The following is a 21,113-nucleotide window of genomic DNA, read 5'->3' as shown; positions in this document are numbered from 1 at the left end:
TGAACAGACCGGTTGACCATGTCTCCAACACAGTCATCCCTGAAGCACAGTGCGGCTTCCGCTCAGGCAGGGGAACATGTGACATGGTGTTTGCCGTACGCCAGATGCAAGAGAAGTACCGTGAGCAGAACAAGGAGCTCCAATTGGTCTTTGTAGACCTGACAAAGGCCTTCGACACGGTGAACCGCCGTGGTCTGTGGAAGATCCTCCTAAAGTTCGGCTGCCCAGACAGCCTAATCCAGCTGATTGCGTCTTTCCACGATAGCATGCAGGCGAGAGTTCAGGAAAATACTGACATGTCGGATCCGTTCCCTGTGGTAAATGGAGTGAAGCAGGGCTGCGTCCTGGCACCCACACTGTTCTCCATTCTCTTCTCTGCCATGCTGATTGACGCCTTCCAAGACTGTGACCGGGGCATCTACATTCAGTTTCGCACAGATGGCAAACTTTTCAACTTGCGGTGACTCCACGCCAGGTCCAGGGTGTTTGGGGCACTGTTGAGAGAATTCCTCTTCGCTGATGACTGTGCGCTTGCTGCACACACCCATGAGGACATGCAGTTCATTATGGACAGGTTCTCAACCTCCTGCAGGCGCTTTAGACTCACCATCAGCCTCAGCAAGACCGAGTCCATGTACCAACCAGCTAGCTCACAGAACGCCAGTGCCTCCCCCCACCCGCAATCAAGATCAATGACACAGAGATCAAGTCAGTCGGCATGTTTTGCTACCTGGGCAGCACCCTATGCAGCAACGGAGCCCTTGATTCAGAAGTGACGCTGCGCATCGCCAAGGCCAGGTCCGCCTTTGGCAGACTCAACAATAGGCTGTGGAACAACAAAGGCATCAGGCTCAGCACCAAGATGAAAACCTACAGAGCTGTTGTGCTGACCACCTTCTTGTACTGCTGTGAAACATGGACGACATATCGCCGTCACATTCAACAACTTGAGCAGTTTCACAAGAGATGCCTACGAAAGATTCTCGGCATAAAGTGGCAAGACAGGGTCTCCAACCTCCAGGTCCTAAAGAGGAGCGGCCTGCCCAGCATCGAAAGCCTGCTGATCCAGTGCCAGCTACGCTGGACAGGACACGTTGTCCGCATGACAGACAGCAGGATCCCGAAGATGCTTTTGTATGGCCAGCTGAAGGAAGGCCACCGTGAACTTGGAAGAACCTGCAAGCGCTTCAAGGACACCTTGAAGACAAACCTCAAAGCCTGTGACATAGACATCGCTTCCTGGGAAACTGATGCCCTTGACCGCTCTCACTGGAGGATGCTGTGCTCTAGTGGCATAAAGACGTTTGAAAACAAGAGAACGCTGGCCATTAAGGAGAAGCGTGAGCGAAGGAAGCAGGGCTCAACTTCTGGAGACGTTTTCCCTTGCAACACCTGTGGGAAGAGCTGCGCATCCAGAATTTGTGTACAAATCAGAGTGGATTTCTTCTCAAGAATTTTGCCAGAAGATAACACATATGTTACCATGGGTTCTTTTTCAGTGCGCCAAGTGCTGCTGCGCGCGTGATCTCGGTTCATCGTCTCATCCGAATCACTAGACGCTCAGTTTGACTTTCCAGTCAAATCTGAGAGAAAGGACGAGACCGGGATTCGGTCTCAGACCCTCGCGGACACTGTGTTGGTAGATAAGCGTCTTACCCATTCTGCCATCTTCCTCCAGCAAACAAATAGCAAAGCATCATGAATAAAAAGAATCTGCAAAGTAGAATATCTGGTAAAACACACACACACACACACACACACACACACACACACCTGCAAAGTAGAATATCTGGCAAACACACACACACATACACACACATTCATGTGACCTTAACCATTGACCTGTAGATTAACCAAGAACTTTCATTCTGGCTAAAAGAAACCATTGTACTCTTTTAATGAAGCTGGATGAAAAATCTTTCATGCTTCTGCATTTTTCATATACGCGCCATACATGTTATGACCTTGAATTCTGACGTCTGACTATGTCTCTTTACAAAGGTTTTATTGTTACCAATCCAATTTATTCTACCAAACTGATGAGGATTGTGTCCAAGACCTCCGTCTTTCACATTGAAACTTCTCCTATCGATACCATACACCATTTGTGACCTTGACCTTTAAAATCTTCGAATTTCTTTATAGATCATACTCTACCCAGGAACAGTACAAAATATCAAGTTAGTTTAACAATAATTGCAGGATTCTCTCACAATGCAGGTCAAATTCATAACTATCATTCTTTCCAAGCTTGGTTCATGTGCAGCGAGTAGTAGCTGAGAAAATGCCAACGTGTCGCACACACACACACACACACACACACACACACACACAACAGGTCATTATATAGGCTCGATTTGAATCAGAAACGTGTTCTGCTGGGGGGGGGGGGGGGGGGTGTTTAACCAAAGAAAGCACTTTCGTCGTTGACATTACCACCATCGCCCATCACCACTTCCACCACCATCTGTCATCACCACCATCATCCTCACAATCACGCTGTGACCTAGCAAGGATTACTCACTCAAACAGTTGACGTCGTGAAACATTCACGTCACAGTGCGCTACAACCAATCCTTGACTTCATAAACACGATGACAACAAACGGAGAAACGTCAGCAATCGACATTCAATTTGTATTTTCCATCTCCCGCAGACCACACTTCGATATTGATCCATTTTAATTACTCACTGACTAAATACTAGCTACATACGCTGTCAGAATAAAGCTCAGGCAACTAGTTTTGTCGTCACAGGATCTGTCTGTCCATCGTTCTTTATGCATGACTCTCTCTCTCTCTCTCTCTCTGTGCATCTCTCTCTCTCTTGCGCGTGCCCGTGTGTCTATGTGTGTGTGTGTGTGTGTGTGTGAGTGCGTGCATCTGTGTGTGTGCGTGTGTGTGTGAAACGCACATACTGAATGGAATATAACGGTATATATTGTTTCTCTCAAAATCACATGCAGATTCCGCTATCATTAAACAGATATAGCAGAATTAAAATATTCTTTACTTGTGGATGCTCAATGATAGCTTCAGCTAAAGTGCATCAGCAGAACAATATTATCCTGACGCTTCAAAAAATATTATGCGTCAAAAGTGTCGAACATATATTTGACAAAGAATTATGGCTACACACACACACACACACACACACACACACACACACTCACCCACCACAAGAAGAAAAGGTTACTTGGTGTTCAGAAGTCAGTGTCCACGTCCAGATGGTTAACGTGCTCAAGTCCCACTTCACACACCACGCCTCACCCTTCGCCAACACCCCGCACCACTCCTTCACCTCCCCACCCGAACTCACACCCTTCACCCAACCCACAGTTTCGCCCTGTCGATAAGCCACCACCGCCAACAACACCCACCCTACCTACAACACACATACCGGTCTTTGAAGACTTCGCGCGTGTTAGATCACCACCACCCGGAGTGCAGAGCCAAACCCGGGATTTGCTGTGCTACCCGATTGACCTTCCCTGTTCGGGAGTTCACTGTTGTGATGTGGTGGAAGCGACACAGCGTGTGGGGGGTGGGGGTGGGGATTAATGGAGCGGGGTAACAGCCCCCCCCCCCCCCCCCCCCCCAACCTTGCCACTTTGCTAACCTGTCAGTCCCTACATTGTGCCCCACACCTGAGAACTTTTCCACCTCGCGGCAAGAGTGACGAGGTAGGCTTCCGCTCAGAATAATTTGCGACGAGGTAAAGACAAGATTTACTTCCCGCTTCACGCCCGTTTCTTTTTTTGCCCTTGCCTATCTCTCTCGCCACTAGCACTCGAGCTTGCCGTCTCTGATGTCTGCTTGGTTTCTGTCAATGGGCTCCAACATTAGCTGCACAACAACACCAGTCTCTCCACTTACTTTCGAGGTGCTTATGGAGGATTTCTGCCTGCACTCGTTTGTTTATGTTGAAACAGGCAAAACTGTTTTTCCATTCAGAATCAGTGAACAGGATGGACAGTGTAATTGTTGGTTTACCCATCACTCTTTTGTACCTGGCAAATTTACTTCGCCAATGTGGTGATGTGAAGATGAATCCAGAATCCTCGAAGCGGGATCCGCTCCGACAAATGAAGCTGACAAGTTACCAGAGAAGAGCCAGCATCGAACAAGCAGTGAATGAAAAACCTCATGGATATTAAAAGGTGTTATGTCAGGGTCATGAAGCTTTTGTTTTAAATTTGGTGACTTGAGAAATTACATGACCGAGATGAGAAATGAGATGACCGAGCTGAAAGTTTTGGTAAGGGGCATGATAATGAAAATGGTAAATGTTGAAAGAAGAAAACACAAATTTGAAAAAGAAAATTGAAACTTCAGAAAACAACACCATCACACACTGAGTTCCGAGAAACAAGGCTGCAGTGACATGGTGAATGACTTGCTTGTCGACAAACTTCAAAAGACAGACATCTGTGAAGAAAGAGACATCTGTAAATACTTGTCAACGACAGTGAGAGGAATATAAAGAAAGCTGACATAACACCTCAAGTCTGCCAGGACACAGGGGAAGAACATGGTCTCCGATCACCGTGTGATCAACGGGAAAAGATTCTTTCTCGGCGCCGATGACAACCTGACGGAGACTACCAATGGATTCGGCCGTCCCTGTGGAACAAAATGGAATCAGTGTGCCATGGTTCAAAGTGGGTGAATCTTTTTAGAACTGGGGACAAATTAGGTCCGCCACCAGTTGCACGTGGATTCGAGGACAGAAACGCTAACAGGTCTCCCTCCACGGGTGTGTTTCGTGAGAATATGAGCTTATGCATGATGGGTAAGCGTTGGGGGAGCGGGGAACATTCTGACCGTGTCGGTGATAGAGAGGCACGCACCCGGCTTGCCACAGAGCACAGAGTGCTGTGTTGTCAGAGAGTGTTGGTAACTTTCAAGTGTCGTTCAGTCGATATTGCTAGTATGTCTGTGACAAAAAAAAAGTGTATATGGCAGTGTGTTGAATGTGAACGAGGAAAGATGTGAGACTGAGTGTTTGAATACTGGCAGGTCGGCATATATGTTCACCCTGGAGATCAGAAGAATATCCATCCTTACCCCACCAGGTTCGACGGGGAACTGGGGCGAGAGAAAAAAAGAAGAAGAGTAATACAAGAATCCAACACTCAAACCATTTGACCACATCTCATCCGTCAAGTTGACAGTGATGATGACGATGGCCTATGGCTGTTGAAATGGCTGGGGAAAACCTGAACATGAATATTTATGTTTCTGACAATGCTGTTTCTGGGAATACAGCTGTAGATGAATGTATAGTTGTGAGGATGACTGAGGGCAGGATGAAGGGTTATGCTGGGGAAGGAGTGGGTATGGAGAAACAATTGTTTAGTTTCGACGTACTGGGGAAGTATTGTTTTTGTTTGTTTTTTCTTTCTTTTTTTGTTTTTGTTTTTTTGCCTTTGAATATATGTGGTTTGCTTTCTAAACTTGATGATACAGACGTTGTTCAGGTCGTTTCTTCCGTTGTCTTGTTGAAACTTATGTTGATAATTTTGAATCTTATCCATTTAAAGAGCAGAAACTGTTTACCACACATCATAGAACTCTCTATACACTTATTCCCTATATGAGTCGCGGTGAATATGATAGTAAAAGTTCTGTGTCTTTGAACCCAGGCACCATAAATTCCATTCTGATGAAGAATTCTTCCATTTTCTTAACAATGTTCTACTTATTTGTGCATGCATACCATCTGATTGTGATAACGTAAGTCACCGGGTGGTAAGGGGATTTATGTTGTGGGATAATTTGGATAAAATAAAAGGGTTAAGGACTAAAGGATTAAAAGAATGAAAAGAATCCATATACAGGCCAAAAGACATAAAAAAATAGAGAGAAAGAGACCAGTCCCAATGGGTTTTCTATTGTTTTATTACAATAGTTCAATGAAGAAGAGAAAACACAAGCATCATAAGTACATTGTACATAGTAAGCACATGTATACATATATTTTTTTGTTGGTGGTGGTGGTTTTGTTTTGTTTTGTTTTTGTTTGTTTTTTTGTGTTTTTTGTTTGTTTTTTTTCCTCAAGGCCTGACTAAGCGCGTTGGGTTACGCTGCTGGTCAGGCATCTGCTTGGCAGATGTGGTGTAGCGTATATGGATTTGACCAAACGCAGTGACGCCTCCTTGAGCTACTGATACTGATACTGACGTATACATATTACAATGGAAAGACAACCACTGTTGGGAATTAGCAAAAACATGACATAATACATAATTATATGTGAAGACAAATCACTGACAGCAAATGACATAACTGATACCTAGTACAGTGTATTAAAAGTGGTTACGGCTACGCTAATTTAGAGAGAGTACACTTGGTGACAAATAGTATAGATTATGTAAAGATTATAGGTATAGTGTGTTTGTAAGTGCAACTCAAGAAAATCAGTTATCATATGGCAATATACGGGGGTAGACCGTACAGGGAAAAAGCATGATAGCTGAAATATAATTATCAGGCTGCGATACATATCAGATGGTTATAACCAATAACTGATGTAAATCCAACAGGTACATACCAGATGGTTTTAACCAATAACTGATGTAAATCCAACATTGTTTCGCAATCAACACAACAGAATACTACACATGTACATCAAAGAAGACAAAGCACATTACAGTTGATGAACACCTTAGTTCTGTGTTACTGTCATATATACTGGAAGCACTTCAGCAGTAACAACATCACTATATGAAACAATACATGATCATAGTATAAATGGTTTCTGTATTAGATACTGACAACCTGAAAGATAAGGTGGGAAAAAGCCACAGCACAATACAATGACTGGAAAGAGCTGACACTTGGCTCGACCATGAAGAGTTGCAGCTAGCTAATGGACGTATTCAAACAATCTGGTTGCACCGAAGAAGCCAACATCAAGACAGCAAAGTATGGCATGTGTTCTGCAATAAGATTGAATTTCCTCCACTGAATGTGAGATGAATAAAGTTTACATTAATCTATGGCTATGCTGATCAGCGTTGGAGAAAGAATGCTTCATCCTCAGATTATTCTTGAATAGTTCAAAGGCGTCTGAACAATAGAGTGGTGAAAATCTACTTTGCTTTGTATCTTTTAAATGCCTATTTTCACCCGCACACTACATAACAGTGTGGTTTTAGTAGACTTACAAGCGATTGCAAATAGAATTTACAAATGTAGCATAATATGTGACGAACGAAGAAAATTACGTAATCTTAGCGTCAGTGGAAATCCTTAAGCTGACGAAAAATTATAATAAAATATAAATGAGATTCTTACTGATCTAAGTTTTCATAGGTACGATAAACATGACGTGGTAGTGAATGTTGCACAGAGTGGGTTGGGTTGGGTAGGGTTTTTATTTTTATTTTATTTTTTTTATTTTTTAATAATAATAATAAATTGGAGCATGTGAGCTTCAGTTTGTATTTTGAAATAGCATGCCGTTATTGCCTCTGTACTGAGCAGTGTTGGAGCACAGCCATTGTCTGCCATGGCATGTGCTGGTCACTATAAGGTCAGGGGTAAGTCACGTCTTGGAGAACCAAGGCTGACTTGGCTACATTATAATTCACCCTATTATTCAGCTTGAAAGGGCGGAGAGCAGAATAGCTATGCTTGAAGAAAATATTGTAGGCTCACTCCGAACACGAAGACCATTTTACTGTTGTCGAATTGCTTCTACAGTGGTAATATTTCCCCTTTTATTGATATCATTATCTTATTATCATTCTTTTAAAACAATCATTATCTTATTATCATTCTTTTAAAACAATCTTTTATTTATCATATATATATATATATATATATATATATATATATATATATATATCGATTCGGCGCCTGATCTCCAGTCCTTCCCCGTCGCCTTGGTACAACACCGTGGGACCAGAGCTGTTGGAGGCCAAGCGGGAAAGGAGAGCTGAGAGGCACTGGCGTGCCACTAGTTCGACCGTCAACTGGGACATTTTTTCAGACAGCCAGGAATAGTGTAACAAACATTGTTGACAGGACAAAGTCAAAGTTCTACTCTTCTAAAATCCTTGCATGCACCACAGCCAAACAGCTTTTCAGCGCTACGAACTATCTACTAGGTAAAATTTAAAAAAATCACACACTCCTCTCCCTACCATATTTTCGGTGCAGGAACTCCCTCAAAAGTTTTCTGACTTCTTCACCAGCAAAATATCAAGCATTCACGAGAAGCGTGACTCTCCTTCACCCGTTCAAGAACGCGTGTACAGTGGACCTGTTTTACATTGTTTCCAACCGGTTACTGAAGATTTTGTGAAGAAAGTGTGTCTGAGCGCTTGTCTGAAATCCTGTGAGCTTGACCCTGTCATGTCTTCTTTGTTGGTTGGATGTATTGATGTTCTACTGCCACATATTACTCATGTCATCAATTCTTCCCTACTGTCTGGTTGTTTCCCTGAAAGCTTCAAATCTGCTGTTGTACGTCCACTCATCAAGAAACCATCTTTGGATCGTAATTGTTTGAAAAATATCGACCTGCCTCAAATCTGACATTTTTATCAAAACTGCTAGAAACGATCATACTGTCTCAGCTCTTCGCTCATCTGGAACACAATGGTTTACTCAATTCCCACCAGTCAACTTATAGATGTGGTCATAGTTGCGAAACGGCCGTTCTTAGAATAGTGAATGATTTGCTTTTTGAATTTGATTAAGACAAGATATCTGTTCTCGCTCTCTTAGACTTGTCAGCAGCTTTTGACACTATTGACCACTCTACCCTCTTGAACAGACTTAAAACTTCCTTTGGTATTCGTGACACTGCACTAGCATGGATCACGTCTTACCTGTCAGATCGTACACAGAAACTGTGTGTATATGGTAGAAACTCTAGAGTATCTGCCTTAAAATATGGTGTCCCACAGGGGTCCGTCCTAGGTCCTGTTCTTTTCGTGCTGTATGTGGCTCCTGTGTCGGATGTCATCAGTCATCATGTGATATCGCATGAGAACTTTGCTGATGGCACACAACTTTATCAGTCGGCTTCCATAGCTGAATTTGATGCACTGGTGACTCAAACATGGGGGTGCATTGCTGGCCTAAAGGACTGGATGACTCTCAATAAGGTGCAATTAAATGATGATAAGACAATTTATGACAGCCTGTCCAAAGAAGTTTCGTCATAATCCTTCCTTTCCTGACTCTGTTCTGATCAATAGCACACCTGTTTCACTTTCTCCTCTGTTGCAGAGTCTTTTGGGTACACCCAATCATCATCTCCAGATATGAAGCAGAAATGCTTTATACAAAACAAGGACAAAACTGGCGTGTCATCATCTTATATTGTTGATGAAATTCGTAAACTTGGTGTTAAAAGAGATCCTGTCAATGATATATAGGTCTGATGAATGCTTCATGTATATTTTCCATATATGTTGGACCATGACGTCAAAGGTTTTCCACGTCCACGCCACAAGAATACTGTGTTCGTGAGAGAGCTAGACAGGTAAAACATGTAATCATCTGTTGATTTCTTTTTCCTAAGTCCTGCCAGTATTTAGGAAAGGGTACTCAACAGCTGATCACTTGACAATTGAAAAACTGATGCAGCCCATAAATGGACATATAATGAAATATACCATTATTGAGAAGTACATTAACCTGCTCGTTTGGCTTCCTACCATAATTCGCCCCGTGATACCACTAAAACCTTTCCTCTGACAGCAAGTTATATTTCTTCTTCAGAGACTGAACCATTCCTGTAGCCTTCTGGTTCAGCTAATTCATTCTGTGTATTGTTAACATAGGTACATTATTACAGTGACCTATTAAAACCAAGATAAGAGAGAGAGAGAGAGAGAGAGAGAGAGAGAGATTAAGGGTTGACATGTGGGTAAGACGGATGTGTGTACAACGACAAGTGGAGCTGGTAATGTTTTGTCAAGTATTAACTTGGCACGCGGTCTGTCGTCAGACAGCTAGAGACGCCTGCTGTTCACTGGCGGCACGGTCCTAATTGGGAAACACACAACTGAGGGTTGGGGTTGGGGTGAATGGAACTCAGAAGAGGGAAAGGTGGGGTGGGTTTATTGTAAGGGGTGGTGCTGGGAGGTGGGGGTTCTGGCAGCTGTGTTACCTACCATTTGCCACAAAGCATGGTACACACGCACCACACCGGTTCGGGACTGAGAAAATACCGGGTTAGAAAGAAAACGTACGATTCTCTGTGTGCGTGTGCATGTGTGCGTGTGTGTGCAGACGGAGGGATTTTTGTCTCACTTGTGTAAACAAAGTGAGTCTATGTTTTAACCCGGTGTTCGGTTGTCTGTGTGTGTGTGTGTGTGTGTGTGTCCGTGGTAAACTTTAACATTGACATTTTCTCTGCAAATACTTTGTCAGTTGACACCAAATTAGGCATAAAAATAGGAAAAATTCAGTTCTTTCCAGTCATCTTGTTTAAAACAATATTGCACCTCTGGGATGGGCACAAAAAAATAAAAAATGAAACCTAATTATATGCAAACTGCATTTACTGTTATATTTATATTTTTGGTATTCTCTAAACTTGGCACTTTGATCTGATATTCTGACCCAACAACAAGAGCAGTCATTATAATCATTTTCTGTTCAAACAGGAACTTCTTTTGCTAAGCATGGAAGTTGTATTTATTTTGCAAACTTTTTGGTGCAGATAGTAAGAAGGGAAATTACTCTGAATTAATGCTAGGGGAGTTAATTTGCTTTAAACTGATCTTTCTCATCTTAAACATTACATTTTGAAATTATACTCAATACATAAAAAGCTTGGATTTTTTTTTTTTTTAAAGTGTGTCACAAGTGAGTCTTGAAGGCCTGGCCTCTCTTGTTATTAATGTGATGAAAGATAACCTGCAGTCAACGTGCAATCAATGAAGTTATGTCCCTTTAGACTTATGTTTCGCTGCGGCTTTGTCTATATGTTGTGCTGACATATTTTGCTATGGTGTGTTGTGCTGAGAAATGTTCCAGAACCCCCCACCCCACCCCCCAAACAACAACAACAACAACACACAAACCCCCCTCCCCCAAAAAACACCGCTTCTAATCTTAGTTCAGTTGTAGCACTGTGTAGTGGTGAATAATTATGTGGTAGCAGCACGAACAGTGATAGTTGAATCAGTGCCTCGGACAGTACAGAAAACTGTCTACAAACTGTTTGTCCTGCTTGAATATGTAAAGGCCATAATATTTTTAAGTTAAAAAGAAGCAGGATATACAACACTTCGAAACTGACTGCGAACAGCCATTATGGAAGCCAGTTAAGGAATTTATCGTCATTTTCAACTAATTTTAATTATCTGAAAGAACGGAAATATCACAACACATAGGAGTAGTAAAAACCAACAAAGAAAGTAAAAAAAAAAGAAAAAGAAAAAGAAAACAAAGAAGCAAACACAAACTCCCCTAAAAGTGCAAACAACATTTTTTCAGATCATTACATCAAATAGCAAATATTAATCATGATAAATAAATAGATAACAAAATGCTTGCCATTAGTAGGTAATCCGATCTTCATAAATCATTGTCTTCAGCTGAATGATTGCATTTTCCCCAGCTTTTTCAGCAACAAAGGACAAAAATACATGTACTGATAAAGGAGAGAAAAGCTAAAATTACCAATGTTCGTAATATGAGCGATGGGGTTGAATCTCTCTTTCTCTCCACTCTCCTCCCTCTCCCACTCTTTCTCACTCAACGCCAACCGGCTCTGTCACACACACACACACACACACACACACACACACACACACACAGGTTCATTTTCGCGTGGATATACATTATAATCACTTAAGTTTGTTCAAACCAAATGTATACTTTCAATGCTGTTCAAGATTAATGTATGAACATCTAGATATCCTATCAACGTTTTGACATATTTCCATTAAGTTTGTTTGGTTGGGTTTTTTTGTTGTTGTTGTTGCTGTTATTTTTTTTGGTTGTAATTCCCACTTATCAAGGAAATCTATTGAGATAATGTTTACAAATAAATTGTATTTTTCTTTTCGTACTTTGCTTTATATATTTCTGAAATATTTATCAAGCTTTTGTTGTATTCTGCAGCTGTGGACATGGGCTCTTCTGATGGACACAGTTATATCCACCCATTGTCTGGCGATCGATAGTTTTATCGAGATACTGTATAAAAGAATGAATTAAGAAAGCTGATTTCAACATACAATGATGACTGCCGAAAAGCAGTAACAAGCACACATCCACTACAAGTTGATAATTAAGAAAGGGATACGACATTGACATCACAACGGTGAAGAGACGGCTCAGAAGTCTCCTTTCATCTCACCCCTCAAAAATATTCTTTTATTTGCTTGCGTTGATACTTAAACTACTGCAACATATATTGATAGGCCCACATGTTGGCTCTTTCCTTAGGGTGGTTAGTGCAAATTGCACTGTGCTACTTTTCCCAAGGTTACTTTTTGTTAGGAGTGATTACAACATTTTACTTCTGAATGTAGCATTTTGCCCTTCTGGTTGATTTCTAACACCTCAAAGCACTTTACAATAATAAATTTAACAAGCACGCACATCAGTCAGAATGGAACATACAGCACACACACTGACCGAAACCATTTATCGTCAGGTTAACTTTTTGTTGTACTGACATTTTAGCAATCATTTTAATTAAAATTAACTGAGTATTACAAAGAAAATCAAATTTTTAAAAAAACCCAACAAACTAAACCCAATGATATGAATTTTTAAAAGCAACATATCTAACAAATCAATTTACCAACTTTCAATAACACACACACACACACACACACACACACACACACACACACACAGAGTTTGAGGGAGGGGGGGGGGTGCAGCGAGGACATAAAGTAATTAAGACATGTAGTCAATTATTGTTTTGTAGTTAAACAAATTAATACCATGTCTGACATCCAGCGTAGCAGACCCTGCCATGGCGGAATAGTGAGCGGACGGGGTCGATTGGGTTGCGGGAAGGAGGGAGTGTGTGTGGGGGGGTGGCATGGGGGGGGGGGTTAAAACTTAAATGCTAGAAATCAAAACTGAAAATATCGTGAAGTGCTAGAATCCAAAATAACACATGCTTCTTTATTTAGTTCAAAATCATCAAAAGCACTGTTACAGAGTGTCCAAAACTGGAAGAAAAAGAAGGCGAACAAGCTAAGAATAACAGAACTACAGAAACGTTAACGAACGAGCAAACCAGTAAAAAAAAAAAAAAAAAAAAAAAAAAAAAAAAAAAAAAAAAAAAGATGGAATGATGTTCGGAGTCATCATGACCATTACCACCACAGCCACAATCAACACCACAACAACCATAATTGCCGCCATCACCACTGACATTATTGTTGTCATCAATGAGAACAAAAACCAGAAACGTTTCTCAGAAAACAGAAAAAAATTGAGGCGACAGTTCCAAATGAACACATAGAAATGAAGTGAAGAATCAGTTCAATTTAATATACACTGTACTTTCAGACATTTAAAACATTTGCTAACATCTATTTAGATAAATGTTCACCACCACATATCAAACCACAACATGACAGATACTACCAGCACCAGAAAGTAAGCAGAAGTTACCAGACAAATCTTGACAACCACAGTGTTCACAGGTCCTCAACAACACATTGTCTAGTCCACAAGGCCGATTAGGGTCTACCGTGCACTTCCCCCCACCCCCAGGAATGATGCAGACTGGTATCAAGATATTCTTTGGTGTGTGCTGAACTAATTTTTTACATGTTTTCAAGAAAAAAACGTTGGGACGCACAAGAGTTACAGCCCTTATCACAAGGATACCCTCTCGCAATCCGGTCAAGGAACTTATGACAAGCATAAGTTGAAACCCTCAAAAATCATACTTTTCATTTTTGAAAAACGAGCACGTATTATATGTTTTCATTCTCGGTGAGGTATTTCATATTCGAATGAACAGCCAGAAATGAAATATCTTCATTTATTCTAAGTAAGGCTTGCATCGGCCTACTACAAAATCTTCGACGAAGTAGCGTAAATTAGTCTGATCACTTCAATATAACTCTTTTCCAATTAAATTTTACGTTTGATTGAAAATTTTGCCCTTTTGGGAGTCCCACAACTCGAGTTACTTCCCCTAATCCCAAAATGCAGTTTAGCCATGAGTCGGCTTTGAGTCAAAAGATCGTGTGATTTCTCTAGCTCGCATTTACATGTGTCATGTTTCCCCGCTTTAGAATACAACAAACATCGATATGAAAAATGTTAGTTCAAAATACATTGTGCATGTCGTGCAAATAAGAGATATTAGTAAAATACATTTTACCCACGTAGCACCCACGACCTCTTCCTCTACACTTAAAAGAATAGAGCAGACGGCTTTTGAACGTATTCAGAGTGTTCTGCAATTATTTCACAACTGTTCAATTTCAATTGAATTGGTTAATTGAAGGTAATCGTGAGGCTACCGTGGAGCCAATATGTTTAAAAATGCAACCAAATATGGTCTAACTTTCCTGTCCTCAAACATCTAAGATTTCATTAATGTGGGGGGCAATAATTTCATAGTGTGCTGTTTGCAATAGACGATTTATTTGTGGCATCAGCAGTAAATGTTTGCTTTGTACATAATTACGATACACTTCTCCCCAAAACACATTATCTTGTCTATCTAGTCCTTTTATACCTCTTACTTTGAAGCTGATAAAGAAGATATTACCGTGTTTAGCTATTTTTCCTAGATGCCATTTTGGTATGTATGTCCAGTTCTGTTGTTCGGAGGCCTCAAAAGTTTTCCGGTCCATTGTAAGTATAAACATATCTATCATTGTAAACATACCTGCTTCAAAATCAGCTTCCATTTATTTATTTATTATTTTAAATAACCTTTTCGAATGCTATCCTTTTACTCTGCTTTTTAAGCCACAAAAAAAGAAAAAAACAAGAGGCGAGGCCTTCAAGACTCACTTGTGATACACTTTAAAAAATCTAACTGTTAAAATGTGTTCTGTATTTTGTTATTATAAAGCTTCGGGTTAAAAGAAAGAAAAAAAAAAGAAAAAAAGTCCTAGCAACAGATTCGAACCCCGCGTGTTTAGGTCAGAAGAAACTGTTTTACCCATTACACTATCGGGGCTCCTTAGCTGACGTTCAAAAATATAACATTTAAACATGCTTTTTTAAAGGGCGATAAATCGATTGCGGTATTCGCAGTGAGAACGCTGTTTAAATCATTTTATTCTGGTGTATCTTGGGCATTAAAAAAATCTTTAAGGGCAATTAAAAATTCTTTTTTAAGTCCGCGGTAAAGGAGACGTGGCTATCGCCGCAGTCACACTGCAACATGTAACCGTTTTCTCAGGATCTAGATAGATTTACAAGTTTAGTTACACCCGGTTGACATGGTCGATTCAATTTCTCTTTTATGTTCATTCTAGTTTTATAGTTTTAAAGTTGCTATGAAAATGGAGTATTTTCTTAAACTAGTAACATGTAGAGCCAAGTACATGTACTTCTAAACGTCGTATGAAGTGAAAAGGACTTCATTTTGAGAAAAGTCAAGACTGGAATTTTTACGCTTCACCAATTCAAGGGTTTATGGTTTATTATTTTTAACTGTGAATTCCGACTGATTCTGTGGATATTTTCATGGCAGTTTGGGGCATAATCCAGTAAGTGATGAGGCGTTCACAAATTTTTCTCTGAATAAATATTTAATGGTCTCCTTCTCCAACTTTCCATCACATGTTATCGTGTATTGTCGATTGAATATAGGATTGAACGGGCAGGTCAACAACTTGAAACACAATGGCGTCGTTCGCGTTCGCGAAGAATATGAGCACATGCTTTGACTATGCATAAATATTTGTACGCAATTGATTTTTGCCCGTGACCTTCAGGGATCAGCCAATAGATCTATAAAGTCCACTCGTCGTATTGATTTTAATATTTTCCGAAAAAGATTACTTGGGCGAATGAACATAGTGAAAGCCCTGTACACTGAGAGTAAAACACACAAGCTTTCTATGTATTGAGTATAATTTCAAAATGTAATGTTTAAGATGAGAAATGGGAAAGATCAGTTTAAAGGAAATTAAGCCCCCTAGCATTAATTACAGATTAATTTCCCTTTTTTACCATCTGCACCAAAGACATGCAAAATAAATATAACTTCCATGCTTTGCAAAAGAAGTTCCTGTTTGAACAAAAAGATGATAAAATTGACTGCTCTTGTTGTTGTGTCAGAATATGAGATCAGAGTGCCAAGTTTAGAGAATTAAAAAATATAAATGTAACAGTAAAATCAGTTCGCATATAATTTGGCTTATTTTTTTAATTTTTTTGTGCCCATGCGAGAGGTGCAATACTGTTTTAAACAAGATGACTGGAAAGAATTGAATTTTTCCTATTTTTATGCCAAATTTGGTGTCAACTGACAAAGTATTTGCAGAGAAAATGGTAATGTTAAAGTTTACCACGGACACACAGACAACCGAACACTTTGTTTACACAAGTGAGTCAAAAAGAAACAAAAGAAAAATAACAGCATTTATTTTGCAAATCACACTGTGGAAGACAAGCAGATTGCATAACATGTGTGAAGTGACTGATAAGAAACGGTTTTACCACTACAACTTCACCAAAGATGCCAAGGTCAAGGTTACTCCATTCCTTGATCAAAGAGCCCATATGAGTCCACTTGTCTTCAATTTCTTTTGTCGTTTTATTAGAATCAAAATAGATGCCTAAGGTTTTTATTCGGCTTACTAAAGTAAACTGAATCTGGTCAGCATTGTTATATTGATATATTCTAAGAGCTTTTGTTTTATGGGCATTCATCTTAAGACCAGGGAATCTTTCAAATTTTTCGAGTAGCATACCTTCATTATTAAAAAAAAATAATGTCGTATCATCAGCTAAACACTTTATTCTTAAATGGATTGGATCTGTGTTGTCAGCTATGGGTAACTTAATACCTTCCATAGAACTATTTATAATTTATGTAGCAAAATACGGAAGCGGGTGGAGAGAAAGGACATCCCTGGCTAACTGGAAATGATACCTTAAATGTTTCAAAAAGCCAACCCCTTTGTATATAACACTAGAAATTATATTGTTTAAGACCCGCGTCCATATTTGAAAGTCCGTCCCGAAAACAAAAACTTCAAATACGTGACACAAAAAAGGTTTTGATATACAATCAAAGGCTTTAGAATAGTCAATAGCGAGTACACAATCAGCTTTAATGTTTTTATTTGAATAGCTGATTACATCGTCAATTGTCCTAGTTGTAGAAATGTTTCTGCCTTTAATGTACCCAACCAAGTCTTCATCAACTACTTTGTGTACTACATTGCTAAGTCTTTCGACTAAAACTTTCACTAATATCTTATGATCAGAATTGGTTAACGTCATATGTCTCGAGTTTGTCAGTCTTTCTCTTTCTAAATCCTTTCCTATGTGTAATATGGTAACTTTTCCTCGCTTCTGTGTATAGGATAGTTCACCTCTGTGAAAGGACACTACAAAAGAATTTGTGACTGTGTTACTTATTTTACCCAAAAATAACTTTTAAAATTCTATGGTTATTCCAACCAGAAGTTGAGCCATTTCTCAGTTATTCCACTGCTCTTGTTTCATCTATCGAAATTATCCCTTCACATGACGCCGCATCTACTTCATTTAACCGTGGAAAAGTTTCATTTTCTATAAACGTGTTAACTTCCCCAATTACATTGTCAGCTGTTGTTGGTGTTTAACTGTAAACATTCACCATGTGTCAGTTAGTTCAAGTCTATTTGTTAAATCATTCAATTCTCGTACTTCATTAATATTATATGGATGACCTGATACAATATCAAGTGTGCTATCAAAAACACAGTTAAAGTCTCAAAACCAAGATAAAATTGTCTGTAAACTCACTGCATATATCGGGTGTCCCCCCAAAAATGAACCGCATTTTGACAAGAGATAGAAAAACCGAATTAATTGCAAATTTTCACACAGTAAGCTTAGGGTATTATCAACAGGTGTGCAAAATATCTAAAAGATCGGACGCAAATTATGCGAGTATTGTCAAATTCAAAACAGCATGTCAAAAAATCCAATATAAGTGGAAAACTCACTTATTTCAGTTTATGCGCAATGTGGCCTCCATCTTCCTCCACGACTAAACGAAGCCGTTTCTTCCAAACAGAAATGCTTTTACGTATTTCTGCCACTGATATCTCCTCCCATGACATAAATATCCTGTCCTTTAAAGCCTGCTCGGTCAGTTTGTCTCTCACTTCTCGGTAAATTCTCCTTCAGATAGTCCTATAATCCATTGGGTTACAGTCAGGACTTTGTGGAGGCCATTCATCCTTCTTGATAAATTCTGGTGTAGCCTCCTCCAGATGGGCCTGGGTTACCCTACTTGTGTGTGAAGGAGCCCCATCTTGCTGAAACACCTAATTGTTTCTAGGATAAAGACGCCTACAGTCCGGGAGAAGACTGTCATCCAGTAACTGAATGTAGCTTTCACTATTAACCTTGGCTCTATCAGTGTCAATAAAATGAATGTTTGTTTTTCTTTTCCAGGATACTCCAGCTGAAACCATTATCTTTTTTGAAAATCTATAAGTCTCATGATAGAGGCGAGATGGCTGAATGTGTCGTTTCCGTTTCCCATAAACGCGATCGTTTTGGCGATTTTAGCTGTCTCTAACGAAAAGTCTTTCTCGTCTGTGAAAATGACCCTTTTCACATCAGTGGCCGAGTAGTGGTCATTCAAGTTACGGCAGCGAGTTTTTCTTTTCCCTCTAACATTTTGGTCCCTCCTTGATACCCGTATCCTCTTCAGGTGCTTCAGCTCCAGTTCTTTTGCCATTCTTTGCACAGAAGACTTGCTCACTTGTAAATCGCTTGCAACTTCTCTAAGAGATGTGTGGGTCAATGGGTTCTCCTCCTGGGATTGAATCAGTTCCTCAACACAGTCCTTGTTCTCCTCCACACATGCAGTCTTGGGTCTCCCACTGCCAATTTTACGTGCTACTGACCCCGTAGTGCGTATTTTAGCAATAAGTCTACTTACAGTGACATGACTCCACCCCTTGCCCTGAAATTCCTTTCCGATCCTTCTTCCACCCCAGCCTTTCTCATTGAAACAGTTTTCAATGGTAACCTTATCACTTTCACTCAAAGGCATGGTTGATCCTTCCAAACTGACACTTTGGACAGAACTGATTTTGGATACAGACAATAAAAAAAATTTTTTAAAGAAAAAAAATCAATAGACTTGACACCCAGACAGGCTATTTTTAGACTGACACAGCTCTGATACTGGATTTTTTGATATGCTGTTTTGAATTTGACAATACTCGCATAATTGTCGTCTGAAGTTTTAAATATTTTGCAGACTTGTTGATGATACCCTCGGGTTACTGTGTGAAAATTTTCAAAAAGCGGTTCACTTCTGGGGGGACACCCGATATTGTAAAGTCCTTTTTAAAATGCAGTTTTATTTTTGTAGAGTTATTTGAAAGAATAACTGTATTCGAATATGAAGGCTGGTACTTCACGCTGAATAAAGGATGGAAAGCTCTTACGGCTCTTCCAGTCTGTTGGAGAAGTGTTGACGATAATCTTGACAAGACCAAGAGGAATCACAACGTTTGGTTTCGGGCATGTGAAACTGACAAAGAGATCATCAGCTAGCAGAAATACTTCAGCAGAGAAAACATGCAGATCCCAGCTGAAGAGCACTAAAGCTGAAACGAATACAGAGAAAATTTGAAGCGGTGGGGACAAACTGTTGTTTAATCCTCTTATCCATGGAGAAAAGTTGCAGTCGTACCTTGTGTATGATCGAGCTCACTTCTTGGCTTACACAGTTGGCTTAACTGACAATGTGCAGGAGGTTGCATTGTACCTTTGTGGTCATGCTTTTGAAAAGTCTTGGAACCTCACTTGGTCCCATACTGATAACGATATGCAGCAGTCTGATGTCATATCCTGTCAGTTAAAATTCATTTTGGAACTACATACGAAGTACGACTTACACTTTCCTCTCTGGTAAATAGAAAAAAAACACACGACTGTTTCTGCCAAGGGCTTCAACTTTCTTAAATTTTCTTTTCAGCTTGTGCGCTTTTAGCTGAGATCTGGAAACTTTGTCTGTGGAAGCACTTATTTGAATGTTGCACAGAATTTTGTTATCATGGGTTTGCTGAAGTTTTCTTTGTCAGTCACTTCGCGCAGTGTTAATAAGCAAACCCGTGAACTTGTTTAGATTCCTTGTCTGCACTTCTCCAACAGACTGGATGTCTCAAGTACTGCTCGCGTAAACTCCGAAATGAGTTTCAACTGACTGGTTAGGACATCATACTGCTAAACCATATCATGAGTTGGGGACCAAGTGAGGTTCTAAAATTTGTCAAAAGCCTCCATTTCAAAAGCATATGTGTTGATACTTGCCATGCTAAAAGGTCAACACGTCTTATTCTTCATAAGAGTTTTTCGTCCTTTATTCTGTTCTGCTGTTTGGAATACCATCACCCAGCCTTCATCAAAAGCGGTAGTTCCTTCTTTGTCCGCGTTCCTTTTTCTTTGCTAAATTTTCTTTCTTCCTTCTTTGTTGCAAAAGATGCAGTCTGACTTGAAAAAATGCTTTCTCCAATATCTCAGAGGAACGCCTGGACGTTCTTGGCCGCTGATGTGGTTCTTCATCTTCTGTAAGAGTCTTTCAACGACAAAGGTTCTTTTTGAAGCGTTTATAACAATCTCCCTTGGCTTTGGTCCACAGGAACTTGCAAAAGACATTTTCCATTGGGAGTTTTGCAGGTTCCAGCAGTATCTGTCTACGTCTTAAAGCTTCTTTAACTGGAACTGCAGTCCTTTGTAATCAGAAATTTCTAACGAAAGATCCTTCAGCTGAATCATAAAAATGTATAATGTATATCTGGGACTTCTTTGACCCTTGATGTAAGATTGTTTCATGCTTGCTGTTTCAAGACGCCATTTCTTCAATCTTTTTATAGCATCACCAAGTTCGCTTCAGCAGATACAAAGACAAAAATGAAAAAGCGTCCCACTTTTTTTTTCTTGGGAACATATAAAGTAAGTTCACGATAC

At 40.0% G+C, this 21,113-nt stretch overlaps 1 protein-coding gene across 6 annotated transcripts in view; it reads right to left on the bottom strand.

The window, feature by feature from the left end:
• Window positions 1-3,527, bottom strand: part of LOC143297438 (uncharacterized) — a 97,926-nt gene extending 94,399 nt beyond the window's left edge. For 2 of the 6 annotated variants that reach the window (XM_076609801.1, XM_076609802.1), the window contains exon 1: window positions 3,173-3,365. The gene's annotated coding sequence lies outside the window, so the exon portion shown is untranslated. Of the gene's footprint in view, window positions 1-3,172; window positions 3,366-3,399 lie in introns of those variants that run through there. The other 4 variants (XM_076609797.1, XM_076609794.1, XM_076609796.1 and 1 more) reach the window with 4 other exon arrangements.
• Between the last annotated feature and the right edge of the window lie 17,586 nt (window positions 3,528-21,113).

The sequence above is a fragment of the Babylonia areolata genome, chromosome 22 (genome assembly GCF_041734735.1).
Source record: "Babylonia areolata isolate BAREFJ2019XMU chromosome 22, ASM4173473v1, whole genome shotgun sequence".
Taxonomy (NCBI): domain Eukaryota; kingdom Metazoa; phylum Mollusca; class Gastropoda; order Neogastropoda; family Buccinidae; genus Babylonia; species Babylonia areolata.
Note: the sequence above shows the minus strand (reverse complement) of the source record. Positions and strands in the feature narration are given on the sequence as shown.